Raw genomic sequence first — 10,845 nt, 5'->3', positions numbered from 1 at the left:
TGTGCTCAAGCCTGGAGACATAACAAGGGAGGTGATGCCCTAAGCTATCTGCCTTGTGAGGATCCTGTTGTATGTAGGGTGTGTGTGCACCAGCGCGTGTGAGCTTGGATGTTGCCGGCTGGCTGACCGTCCACCTAACCTATCAAGGCCGACAGCATAATAGGTAAGAACAACAGCCAGCCCAGAAGCAAGACTGTCAAAAGTCAAACTTGACCCCGTACTCCCAGGTGACCTTGGACAAGTAACTCTTTATGCCTCAATTTCCTCATCTATGAAACAGGAATGATAACACATGTCTCCACCATGTTTAAGATGTATATAAGGCATTTAGTCCTCAGCACACAACAACAACCAAAGTTTAGTTTTTCCTGTTACACTGTTAAGACTGTCATGTCAGAATGACTTTGAGATAGTCTACAGAAAGTACATACGACAAAACATGTAATTAAACAAAAATTACCAGTAAAAGAAAAATGGGAATAAAAATAAGGCAAATTAAATGAAAACTGGAAGGGTAGAGGCTGTGGTGGGAGGGGGTGGCAGAGGAGGAAATAAGGAAATAGAATTTAAAAACATTAGAGTATAAGATCATATACAGTTGTTATGATAAGTTGTCCATTTAGTTCCGAGCTTCCTTGCAGCCAAATCAAAAAGGGAAACAACTCAGTCCATGTGGTGCAATCTTAAATGAAAAGTCAGCATATAGAAGGATCCAGTTCACTTACTGTCTTTCCTGAAAGATCAAATCACTAAGTTAACAGCATAGGATTCCTCCCTATTTCCTCTCACAGACAGTTCCCCGAAAACATTTCTTGCAGTTTAGTCCCATGTTGGTGTCTGCTTCTCAGAGGACCCAGACTAACACACCCTCTGAAGAGTTGACTGGGCTAGACTTTAAAAATGACTCCTCACGGTTCTGGCAGCTGAATCCGGCTGTTGTTTGAGACCTGAGCTGGGCCCACTGGTAGGAGTACCTGGAATGACATCTCTGTGGCTTGAGCTTCCTTACAGCATTGTGGCCTCAGTGTAATCAGACTTCTATCTTGATGGCTCAGGGCTCCAAAAGAGGAAGCCCCAGTGAATAAAGAAACCGCATAGCTGTTTCCGACCTAGACTCAGAAGTCATGCAGCATCACCTCTGCTGCATTCTATTGGTTACAAGTCAAAACTCTGCCCAGGTTCAAGAGAAGAAGATGTAGACCCCACCTCTTGATGGGAGGTGTGTCAAGATGACAACACAGAACAGCACATGGAATAGAAGATATTGTTGGAAAAGACAATTTGACATACTAGATAAAGGGTTATTAGTCAGGGCAAGAGGATTATTCTAGTTATCTACTGCTGGGTAACAAATCACCCCCAAACCCATGAAAACAATTCTTTTATTCTGATTACCTTAACTTTTTGGAGGGCTCACAGGGCTCAGATAACAGGTTCTCACCTGGCCTCTTTGTACCTTTGCAGTGGCTGGGCTGGAGTCATCTGGAAAGGAAGGCTTCCTCCCGTATGTGTGTAGCGAAGTGTTCTGACGGCCAGCTGGACCCTCAGTTGGGGAAATCATCTGGAACACCTACACCTGGCCTCTCCAGTTGGCCTGGGCTTCCTCACACCATGGCAGCTGGGCTCCAAAAACAAACATCTTGAGAGAGAACCTGCAGAAACCACGTCCCCTCTTAAGATCTAGTCTTGGAAATCACACAGCATCACTTTCACAGTGTTCTATTCATTAGAAGCGAGTCACTGAAGCTTGCCCATATTTAGGAGGAGGGGACCCAGACTCCACCTCCCGATGGGGACGTGTTTTAACCCACCACAAAGAGTGTTGCGTCTGCCATTTGCAAGGAGTCTTGTTGGTTCAAGCTTGCGGTGGATGGGCACCTTGAGGTTCCATGTTTGAGTGCTGACATGCTTGCAGAAGAGGTAGGCAGGGCAGATGAGCTGAGGGTTGCTTTGGGCAATCAAAGGTCATCTTGTTCCCTGCGTGCTTGTCCCTGCAAGGTGATTGGTGAGTTTGTTTCACTCGAAGCCTGAACCCCAGCCATGTGGTTTGTTGGTAGAAGAGGCAGAACTCGAACATTTATCTCATCCTCGCTCTCATTCTGGGTCTCTTCCCATTGTGCTGGGATTGACCGAGCTTGAGGCTTCTCCATCACTTCACCTTCCCAGTCTTTTCCAGAGAAAAACACCGGACTGGATCCTGATGCGCTCTAGGCATCGAGACTCCTAATACCAAGTGCCGCTGAATTTTTCTTCTCCCTGTTAAAGCTGGCAGGTTCTTACCACCGACTATGAATGTATATATTTTTAAAACTCACAGCAGTTCCTTTGTTGCTATCTGTTTTCATTTTGCCTTTCTGTCCCCCAGGTCACCCATTAACATGTTTTTCAAAAAAAAAAAAAAGTGAAGAGAATGAAATTAAACCACTGACGTCTGCCACTCAGTCTCACTCAGCATCCTTGTTCCCTGGATTCTTCTGGATAGAACTTAAGACTCTTTGTTATCACTAGTTTTTACTTTCTTTCCTTTCTGGGTGGCAGGGAGGGGACAGTAATGAGAGTGAAAGTAGACAGTTCAGCAGTTCCACCAAGAGTTTCACTTCCGGGCTTCCCTGGTGGCGCAGTGGTTGAGCGTCCGCCTGCCGAGGCAGGGGACACGGGTTCGTGTTCCGGTCTGGGAAGATCCCACATGCCGCGGAGCGGCTGGGCCCGTGAGCCATGGCCGCTGAGCCTGCGCGTCCGGAGCCTGTGCTCCGCAGCGGGAGAGGCCACAACAGTGAGAGGCCCGCATACCGCAAAAAAAAAAAAAAAGGTTTCACTTCCCATGAGTAGTGATAACTACTTTCATTTTTCACTTGGTATAAAAAAAAAAGGTAATTACTAAGGTAAAATATATGGATGACAAAACTGTATTATTTGACTAAAGTCAAGAAAAACTCTGACGATAGAGTTATTTATTAATGCAATTAAATTGAATAAATAATGATGTTTTTACACCCTCCTCTCCTAAAAGGCAACATCCTGACAAATCAAGTCTGGAGTAACCTTTAATTTCATAACTGGGGACACGTGAATTCAACTTTTGCATCAGGGCTATTGTTAGACATTCAAAGGCTGACTCTTCAATATTAGAAGATGTCATTCCAGGGGAAAAGAAGAGAAAATTGTTATTGTTTTTTAGTTGGGACAATAATTCACATTACGTTACAGGCAATCACTGTTACAAGTAACTAATAGCAAATGTCCAGGAAATCTGGCAGTTATTATCATGAAGCTTTCAAGTTTTGTTTTGTTTCTTTTTGACTGAGGTATTTATTTTCTGTGATGCATATGTTTTGGTCACCATTAGAGTTTCCATATGCATATGTGGTTGCATTTGACAAAGAAGGACGCTAAACACTCTTTCATTGGGTTCTCTAGGCTGTTATATGACACTCCATTAGGATTCTTGACAATCCAATCCATTTCTCCAGCCACAGCAGCATTCCAGTGTCTCCATGCTGTTTCTCTGGACTGACATCTCCAGGTATTGAGTTGCTCTTTAAAAATACAAGGCAGAAATTAGAACCACCATTGGATCCATCAATTCCACTGCCAGGTATATATCCAAAGAAAATGAAAACTCTAACTCAAAAAGATACATGCACCCCAGTGTTCATAGCAGCACTATTTACAATAGCCAAGACATGGAAGCAACCCAAGTGTCCCTCAACAGATGAATGGATAAAGAAGATGTGGTATATATACACAATGGAATATTACTCAGCCACAAAAAAGAATAAAATTCTGCCATTTGCAACAACATGGATGAACCTAGAGAGTATTAGGTATTAGGCTTAGTGAGATAAGTCAGAGAAAGACAAATACTCTATGTTATCACCTATATGTGGAATCTAAAAAATAAAACAAATGATTGTATATAATTAGACAGAAACAGACTTACAGATACAGAGAGCAAAGTAGTGGTTACCAGAGGGAAGACAGAAGGGCCAAGATAGGGGTATGGGATTAAGAGATGCAAACTACTATGTATAAAATAAATAAGCAACAAGGATATATTGTATAGCACAGGGAAATATAGCCATTATGTTGTGATAAATTTACATGGAGTATAATCTATAAAAATGTTGAATTACTATATTGTAGACCTGAAACTAACATAATATGGTAAATCAACTATACATCGATTAAAAAAATACAAGGCAGGGCTTCCCTGGTGGTGCAGTGGTTGGGAGTCTGCCTGCCGATGCAGGGGACACGGGTTCATGCCCCAGTCCGGGAGGATCCCACATGCCGCGAAGCGGCTGGGCCCGTGAGCCATGGCCGCTGAGTCTGCACGTCCGGAGCCTGTGCTCCGCAACGGGAGAGGTCACAGCAGTGAGAGGCCCGCATACTGCAAAAAAAAAAATACAAAAAAATATACAAGGCAGAACTTGGAGCAAGGGGCAAGCTCTGTAGGTGGCTCTGGGCCACTCTCTTGGTTAAGGACCCTGAGTGCACATCATTGGAAAGATGATGAAAGAAACAGACTTTGGGGAATTCCCTGGTGGTCCAGTGGTTAGGACTCCTTGCTTTCACTGCTGAGAGCCCAGGTTCAATCCCTTGCCGGGGAACTAAAATCCCACAAGCCATGCAGCGTGGACAAAAAGAAAAAGAAAAAAGAAAGCAAAAGAAACAGACTCTGGAAATCTCAGCATTTCCAGGGGGTACAAAGCCCACCCCCATCATTTTCCTCACGAGAAGTTGAGAGTTTCCTTGGGAAGCATAGCAAGAAAATAGCAGAGCCGAGACCAGAACCCCAGTTTGCAGGACCCAAGACCTGACCTCGCCCCTGTACTCACTTCTGTGTTTGTGGCTAGACTCCAACTGGGCCAGTTCTGTTGTGCTAGACGTGAGCTGGGAAGCAAGGTCAGGGCATTCTTCTCCAGGCTTCTAGGCGTGAAGTGGAAGAAGAAACATAAGGAACAGAAAGAAAGAAACAAGAGAATCCCACTGCCTCACACAGTTCCCAATCTCCAGGATGAATTAGAAACAGCCTGCTACTGACATTCAAGGCAGAACTGAGAAGCTGTGGAGATTGCTTGGAGATACCATTGCGAGGTTTATTATTCTGTAAGGTGGTGAGCAGCCTGCCTGTGCCTGATGGTGTGAACCCAGGGCTTTTAGAAATGCCTAAGGAAGAGGGAAGCTTTTAGAGTAAAGCACAGTCTTTGGAAAACATTAAAACGAGTAGCAGGCCACCATGGGGGCTTGGGTTTGCTTTGCTTTTACATGAAAGGTCGTCCTTTCTCGCTGCCTGCAACAGCAGACTGTCCCTTCCAGCCAGCTCCATGCACTTTGTTTTAAAGCTTTAAAAATAGAATGAGAAGGTCTTGTAAAGCTGTGAGGAGGCATGGCTCTATCTTGTACATGTGCGCTGTGCAAAGGAAAGGGAGCCTGTGTTGAGCTGTGTCTGGCCAGGCAACGTCACTCCTAACAGTGAGCCTTAGATACCCTCTGGATGCTGTTCACAGGCTGATGTGTGACATCCAAGGCTCCTCTGGGTCTTGGAAAACACCCTGCAGACTCTCAGACTCATCTTCCCTCACCTTCTCGGTTCCGACGTGTCCGGCTTGAGTCGCGCTGCCTTTCTGGCCGAGTTGCTCATGTCTTCTCCCTGGCAGGCTCTCTGCTGAGATGCCTGACTTCCTGCCGGATTCAGTGGCTAAACTCTTATTCTTCATGACTCAACTTAGGGCCACCTCCCCTGGAAGTCATCTCTAACAAGGTCCTCCCTCCCTGCAGGGCTGAAAGGGACAAGGGAGGATCCAGAAATTCTCAGACTTGCAGAGTTAAAGGCTGTATCTCCAGCCAGCAAAATATTTTCAAATTAAGACACAACCCCAGGAAAAAGACCAAGGTGGCAGCCTGGCCATCATGCATTTGTTATGACCTCTGATTGGTTAAATGTTCCCCCTTCAAGTCCTTGCCTTTGCACACATATTTCAGGTTAAAGAGTCCTAAGGTAGTCCCACAAAGGCCTGATACGTTCAAAGCACCTGGAAGTAAGTCTAAAGAAAGAAGCAAGTCTGGGCAAAGATTGTGAGTCTGCTACTGGTCCACAGAATTTCCTGGAATCAAACTGGTTAAGTAAACAAAAAACACTTAACAGAGTTTCTGAGAGAGCTATATTGTCCAAAGTGCCACCAGCCTGGACTAAAAGAGACAGTGATCATTCAAGATGTAAAACAACCCTCTGACCTCTACAGTTTATGGGCTGGAAGCATGCTGTGAAAACTGCTCAGCCCCCAAGATGGGCATATCCTCCAATGGAGGACAAAGGAAAAGGAAGGGCTTCCCAGAGAGTGTGGCTAGGAGCCATGGAGAGCAAGAGACTGGGCAGCTGTTCCCAGGAAACATAACCAAAGTCTAATACACACACACACACACACACACACACACACACACACACACACACACACACAGAATTGGCTCATGCCATTGTTTAAGCTTAGCAAGTCCAACATGTGCAGGGTAGACCAGCAGGCTGGAGACCCAGGGAAGAGTCACTATTCAAGTCCAAAGGCAGTCTACTGGCAGAATTCCTTCTTCCTTGGGAGAGGTCAGTCTTTGTTCTGTTAAAGCCTTCAACTGCTTGGATGAGGCCCACCTGTGTTATGAAGGGTAGTTTGCTTTACTCAAAGTTCACTGATTTAAATATGTCTCATTCAGAAATACTTTCACAGAGACATCCAGAATATGTTTGACCAAATATTTGGGCACCATGGTCCAGCCAAATTGACACATCAGATTAACCATCACAACTACTCACTGACTGCTATGTTTCCCTTTCTTCCCTTTCCAACTGGGAGTGTTTGTTGTAGCTGTTTTATCCTTGTATTGTGTGTGTGTGTGTGTGTGTGTGTGTGTGTGTGTGTGTGTGTAGGTGAGGGAGTGTCAATAATTTGTCTTTTAGTCCATAGTTCTCCAAAGCAAGAGGAACCACATCTAAATCTGATATAGGTCATGAGGTCCTTGGCTTTAAGGTTGACTGAGTGAGACTTTTGGACTGTTTTAGGGAGGGGAGGTAGGAAAATAAATATCTGTGACCAGAAGGGCAGACTGTAGTAGATTGGATAACGGTACTCAACTATAATCACTCTCTCTCACTCTCTACATCCTATCCCTGTCTCATTGTCCTTGGTCCTGGCCATTTGGCTTGCTTTGATCAATGAATATGAGCAGAAGTGATAGTGTGCCAGTTCTGAGCAGAGACCTTAAAAGACATCACAAGTTTCCACTTGTCCCCTTGAGCTTTTGTTCTCCATGATGAGGACCTGAGGATCCTTCCACCGAGGTTGCTGAATGAGAAGACACAAGTTGCTGAGCTAAGCTAATGGCAGCAAAGCCCAGCAGAGCTCAGCAGAGCCACAGCTAATCCACAGCACTCACTCTCCCTGAGCAAGAAATAAATGTTGAGACTTTCTTGGTGGTGCAGTGGTTAAGAATCCACTTGCCAATGCAGGGGACATGGGTTCAAGCCCTGGTCTGGGAAGATCCCACTTGCTGCAGAGCAATAGAGCCTGTGTGCCACAACTACTGAGCCTGTGCTCTAGAGCCCGTGAGCCACAACTACTGAGCCCGCATGCCTAGAGCCCATGTTTCGCAACAAGAGAAGCCACCATGATGAGAAGCCTGTGCACTGCAACGAAGAGTAGCCCCCACTTGCCACAACTAGGGAAAGCCTATGCACAGCAACAAAGACCCAACACAGACAAAAATAAATAAATAAACAAACAAACAGATAAACTTATAAACAAAAAAAAAATTAGCTCGCTTAAAAAAAAAGAAATAAATGTTGTCTGAGTCACTGAGATGCTGGGGATGTTTGTTACTGCAGCAAAAGCTGACACATACAATCAATGTAGCTCACACATTTGGATAATTCAGATCAAGTGAATGAATACTCCTTTCCAAATGGGAAGGTTTTAAGTTAGAATTATGCAGATACTGTCCTGATTCCTCACCCTATTTTGTTCTTATTAAAAGGGCAAAGATCTTTTAAAGGCTTAAAATATATTCTTGTTATGGAATTTTTGACACCACTCTAAACTCTGGGAATTTAACATAGATGGCTCAAAGATTTCAGTGTTGAAGGAATAGAGACAGTCCGTAGCTATCAAGCTATAAAGGACTCCCCAAGCACCATCTTGAATTGAGTCACCCTGATGTCAAAGCATCAGATGACTCAGGATGACCTTCACAGGGAAGTCTTTACTTCCTCTTGTTCTTCCTTATTCCTCTTTCAGCTGGTGTTTGGGCTTGATAAAAAGGAAAAGAATTAGAAGTTTCTCTTCTTAGCTGTGTCAACAAATTCCAAAGGGCTTCTTCAATAAAAAATAAAACTTGAGAAAGCACAACCCTAGCCTAAATTACTCGGGTAACTTTTGTTTTCTGGAAATAATAGAAAGTCTTAAATCTCATTCATTTTTTTCCCATTCTTTCCTCCAGCTCTTTGCTTAGTTTGGACTGGGAAACAAAACTAGTCATTTTCAGTTCTGATTCCGAGACCCAATTCCTCCATAATTGAGTTTAAGTTTCCAGCTCTGTGGGAGGATAAAAAAATTATTTTTGCTATTGTAACTTGGATTGAGCTTTTTCAAAATGAGAATATGCATTCTGAGCAATAAAAGACTCAAATTCACAAATGAAGACGTGACCTTGCACAAACAATCATGATGCCGGGTCTTATACAACCCATCCGGATATTTTAAGAGCAGAGCAGACCAATGAGTGTTCATGTAAAAGGTTAGAGAACTAGGTTGAAGAAAAAAAGGTATCCTTCTCATCAATGTGACTCATCCACTCCCCCGGGACTAGCAAAATGACTCAGACTTTTAAGTAGGTGCCAATGCTTATACAAAAATACGACCTAGCGGTTTTCATCAAGGCTCCTCCGTTGGCTGGCTGTCATCGTTTTGATTCTCCTGTGCCCCTGAGGAATTTGGGGTATTTTGGGCCTTTTCACAGAAGGCTCCAAAGGACCCTGCTGACAGTTCACAAGTAACCCTCTGAAGGTCTAGATTCCAACCTTCACATTCACAAAGGCTGCGGTTGAAAGAGTTGAAGGAAATTTCTGATTAAACTACCAAGAGAGATCAAGCCCCAAGGTCATATTCACAAGCCCACACAGGCCTTCTTGGAGCAGACCTCACTCAGGTCCAGAGTCAGTGTCCCCCTTAAGCTGAGGTTGGCTCCAGGAGCACAGCCAGATTCCCAGGCCCTGTGGCCATGCCCTTTGCCTCCGTTCCTTCTATCTGGAAACTGGAGGCATTGGTTTGCAGAAAGGGGCTACCAGGAGGCTGGGATTCCATATCAGCTTTGCCCAGGCCAGCTTGGGTCACTTCAGGCTGATTTCTTTTGGGTTCATGTTCTTCACCAGCTGAATGGGGATGATCCTATCAGCCTCCTTTCTTGGGTTATAGCCGCAAACAGTAAGATCATGTGCTTGGAGCCTTTGGAATGTTAGGGAACACAAAGGCGCGCTCAGAATTGCAGCTATTATGTTATTGATGAGAGGCCCTGATGTTAGGCATGCTGATGGCTTTCAGGCAACTTCTGTGTCTGCGTCAGTGTGCTCAGAGGGCTTACGGGTAGAAGCAAATAAAACTGGGATTGGATTTGGTGGACATACACATGCCCACAGCATGTTCCCTAAAGAGGACAAGTTGCTGCCGTGCTCCAGGTGGCATGTTCCGCACTCCATGCCCTGCTTGAGGCCTTGGGGCATCCTCAGTTCCCATCATGGGCTCCTTTTTCTCTTCTTGAGTGCTGCAGACCCAGTCCTTGGGTCCTCTCTGTCTTTCTTCCTTTGGGGCCACAGCCTTGTCATCTATCCAAGGATGAATCCCAGTTCATCCTTTCTCACTGGCCAAGTATAAAGAAAGTGTCATCCGAATCAAACTGGTCCATGTTTCGCTACACTTAACCCTGGTTAGGCACCGTCACAAGAAGAGCACAATTTCGAATCCAAAGATTCAAAAGATTCCAAAGCATTCTAAGCTGGATCAAGGAGTAAATCACTGCAGAAGGGTTTTTGTGAAGGGGCAGTGAGGGGATAAATTAAGGAACACTACTCCCATTAAATCTTTATAAAAGTGCTCTTTGCTCCTGTATCACACCCCTTCCTTGCTCCACTGGCCTCTCTCTAACCAGTTCGCTCTCTTACCACTGTTCAACCCTCAACTCTTATGTGAAACAATTTTATTCCCTTGGGGCTTCTCCTATCTGCATATCTACTTATTACCTGAAGAAATGACATCAACAAAAGTCTTCCTGGTGGTTGGTTGGTGGTGAAGAGGGCTGAGTTTGGGGAATGCTGGAAGAAGGTCATTTGAGTTGACTGGTCAGGAACAAGTCTTGGTCACCTCCACTCCCCAACCTGCCTTCCAGGGGTTGAGGGACTTGGTGGCAGTGTGAGTTCCTTATCTGCTCTGTGGATCAGAGCACAGATGCTGAGCCCTAGGCTGAGAGTTTGACATGGGTGGGGCTTGACAGGTGGTCCCAGGACCATCGCCTGCATCCTCCACCTTCCCATCTCCTGTTCTGGACTCAGCCATTCTGTGAACCAGCTATACCATCCTGACGACCAGGGGACAGTGTGCTTGGCACCTAAAATAGGATGCGGGTGTTGTTCCTCCTGTTCAGTCAGCACAAAACCGCACACTAATCACACTTGACACTGGGTGATAGTTTCCAATTTGATCCAGCTTAGAATTCTCAAATCATTTTTATAGACATAATTTCTTTGATCCTCCGACAGCTCTGTGAGGTGTCACATCTTTCAATCATTCAACAAATACTTGCTGA

The 10,845-nt window shown here is 44.9% G+C and overlaps 1 long non-coding RNA gene across 1 annotated transcript; it reads right to left on the bottom strand.

The window, feature by feature from the left end:
* Positions 1 to 201: 201 nt before the first annotated feature.
* LOC109550672 (uncharacterized) lies at positions 202 to 5,645 on the bottom strand. The gene is made up of 3 exons (XR_002177283.3): positions 5,586 to 5,645; positions 4,839 to 4,929; positions 202 to 3,536 (listed from the first exon to the last, which is right to left on the bottom strand). It is a non-coding gene; the product is annotated as an uncharacterized lncRNA (long non-coding RNA).
* Positions 5,646 to 10,845: the final 5,200 nt, after the last annotated feature.

Source organism: Tursiops truncatus, chromosome 16 (genome assembly GCF_011762595.2).
Source record: "Tursiops truncatus isolate mTurTru1 chromosome 16, mTurTru1.mat.Y, whole genome shotgun sequence".
Taxonomy (NCBI): domain Eukaryota; kingdom Metazoa; phylum Chordata; class Mammalia; order Artiodactyla; family Delphinidae; genus Tursiops; species Tursiops truncatus.
The sequence above is the reverse complement of the archived record's forward strand: the minus strand, read 5'-3'. Positions and strand labels throughout refer to the sequence as shown.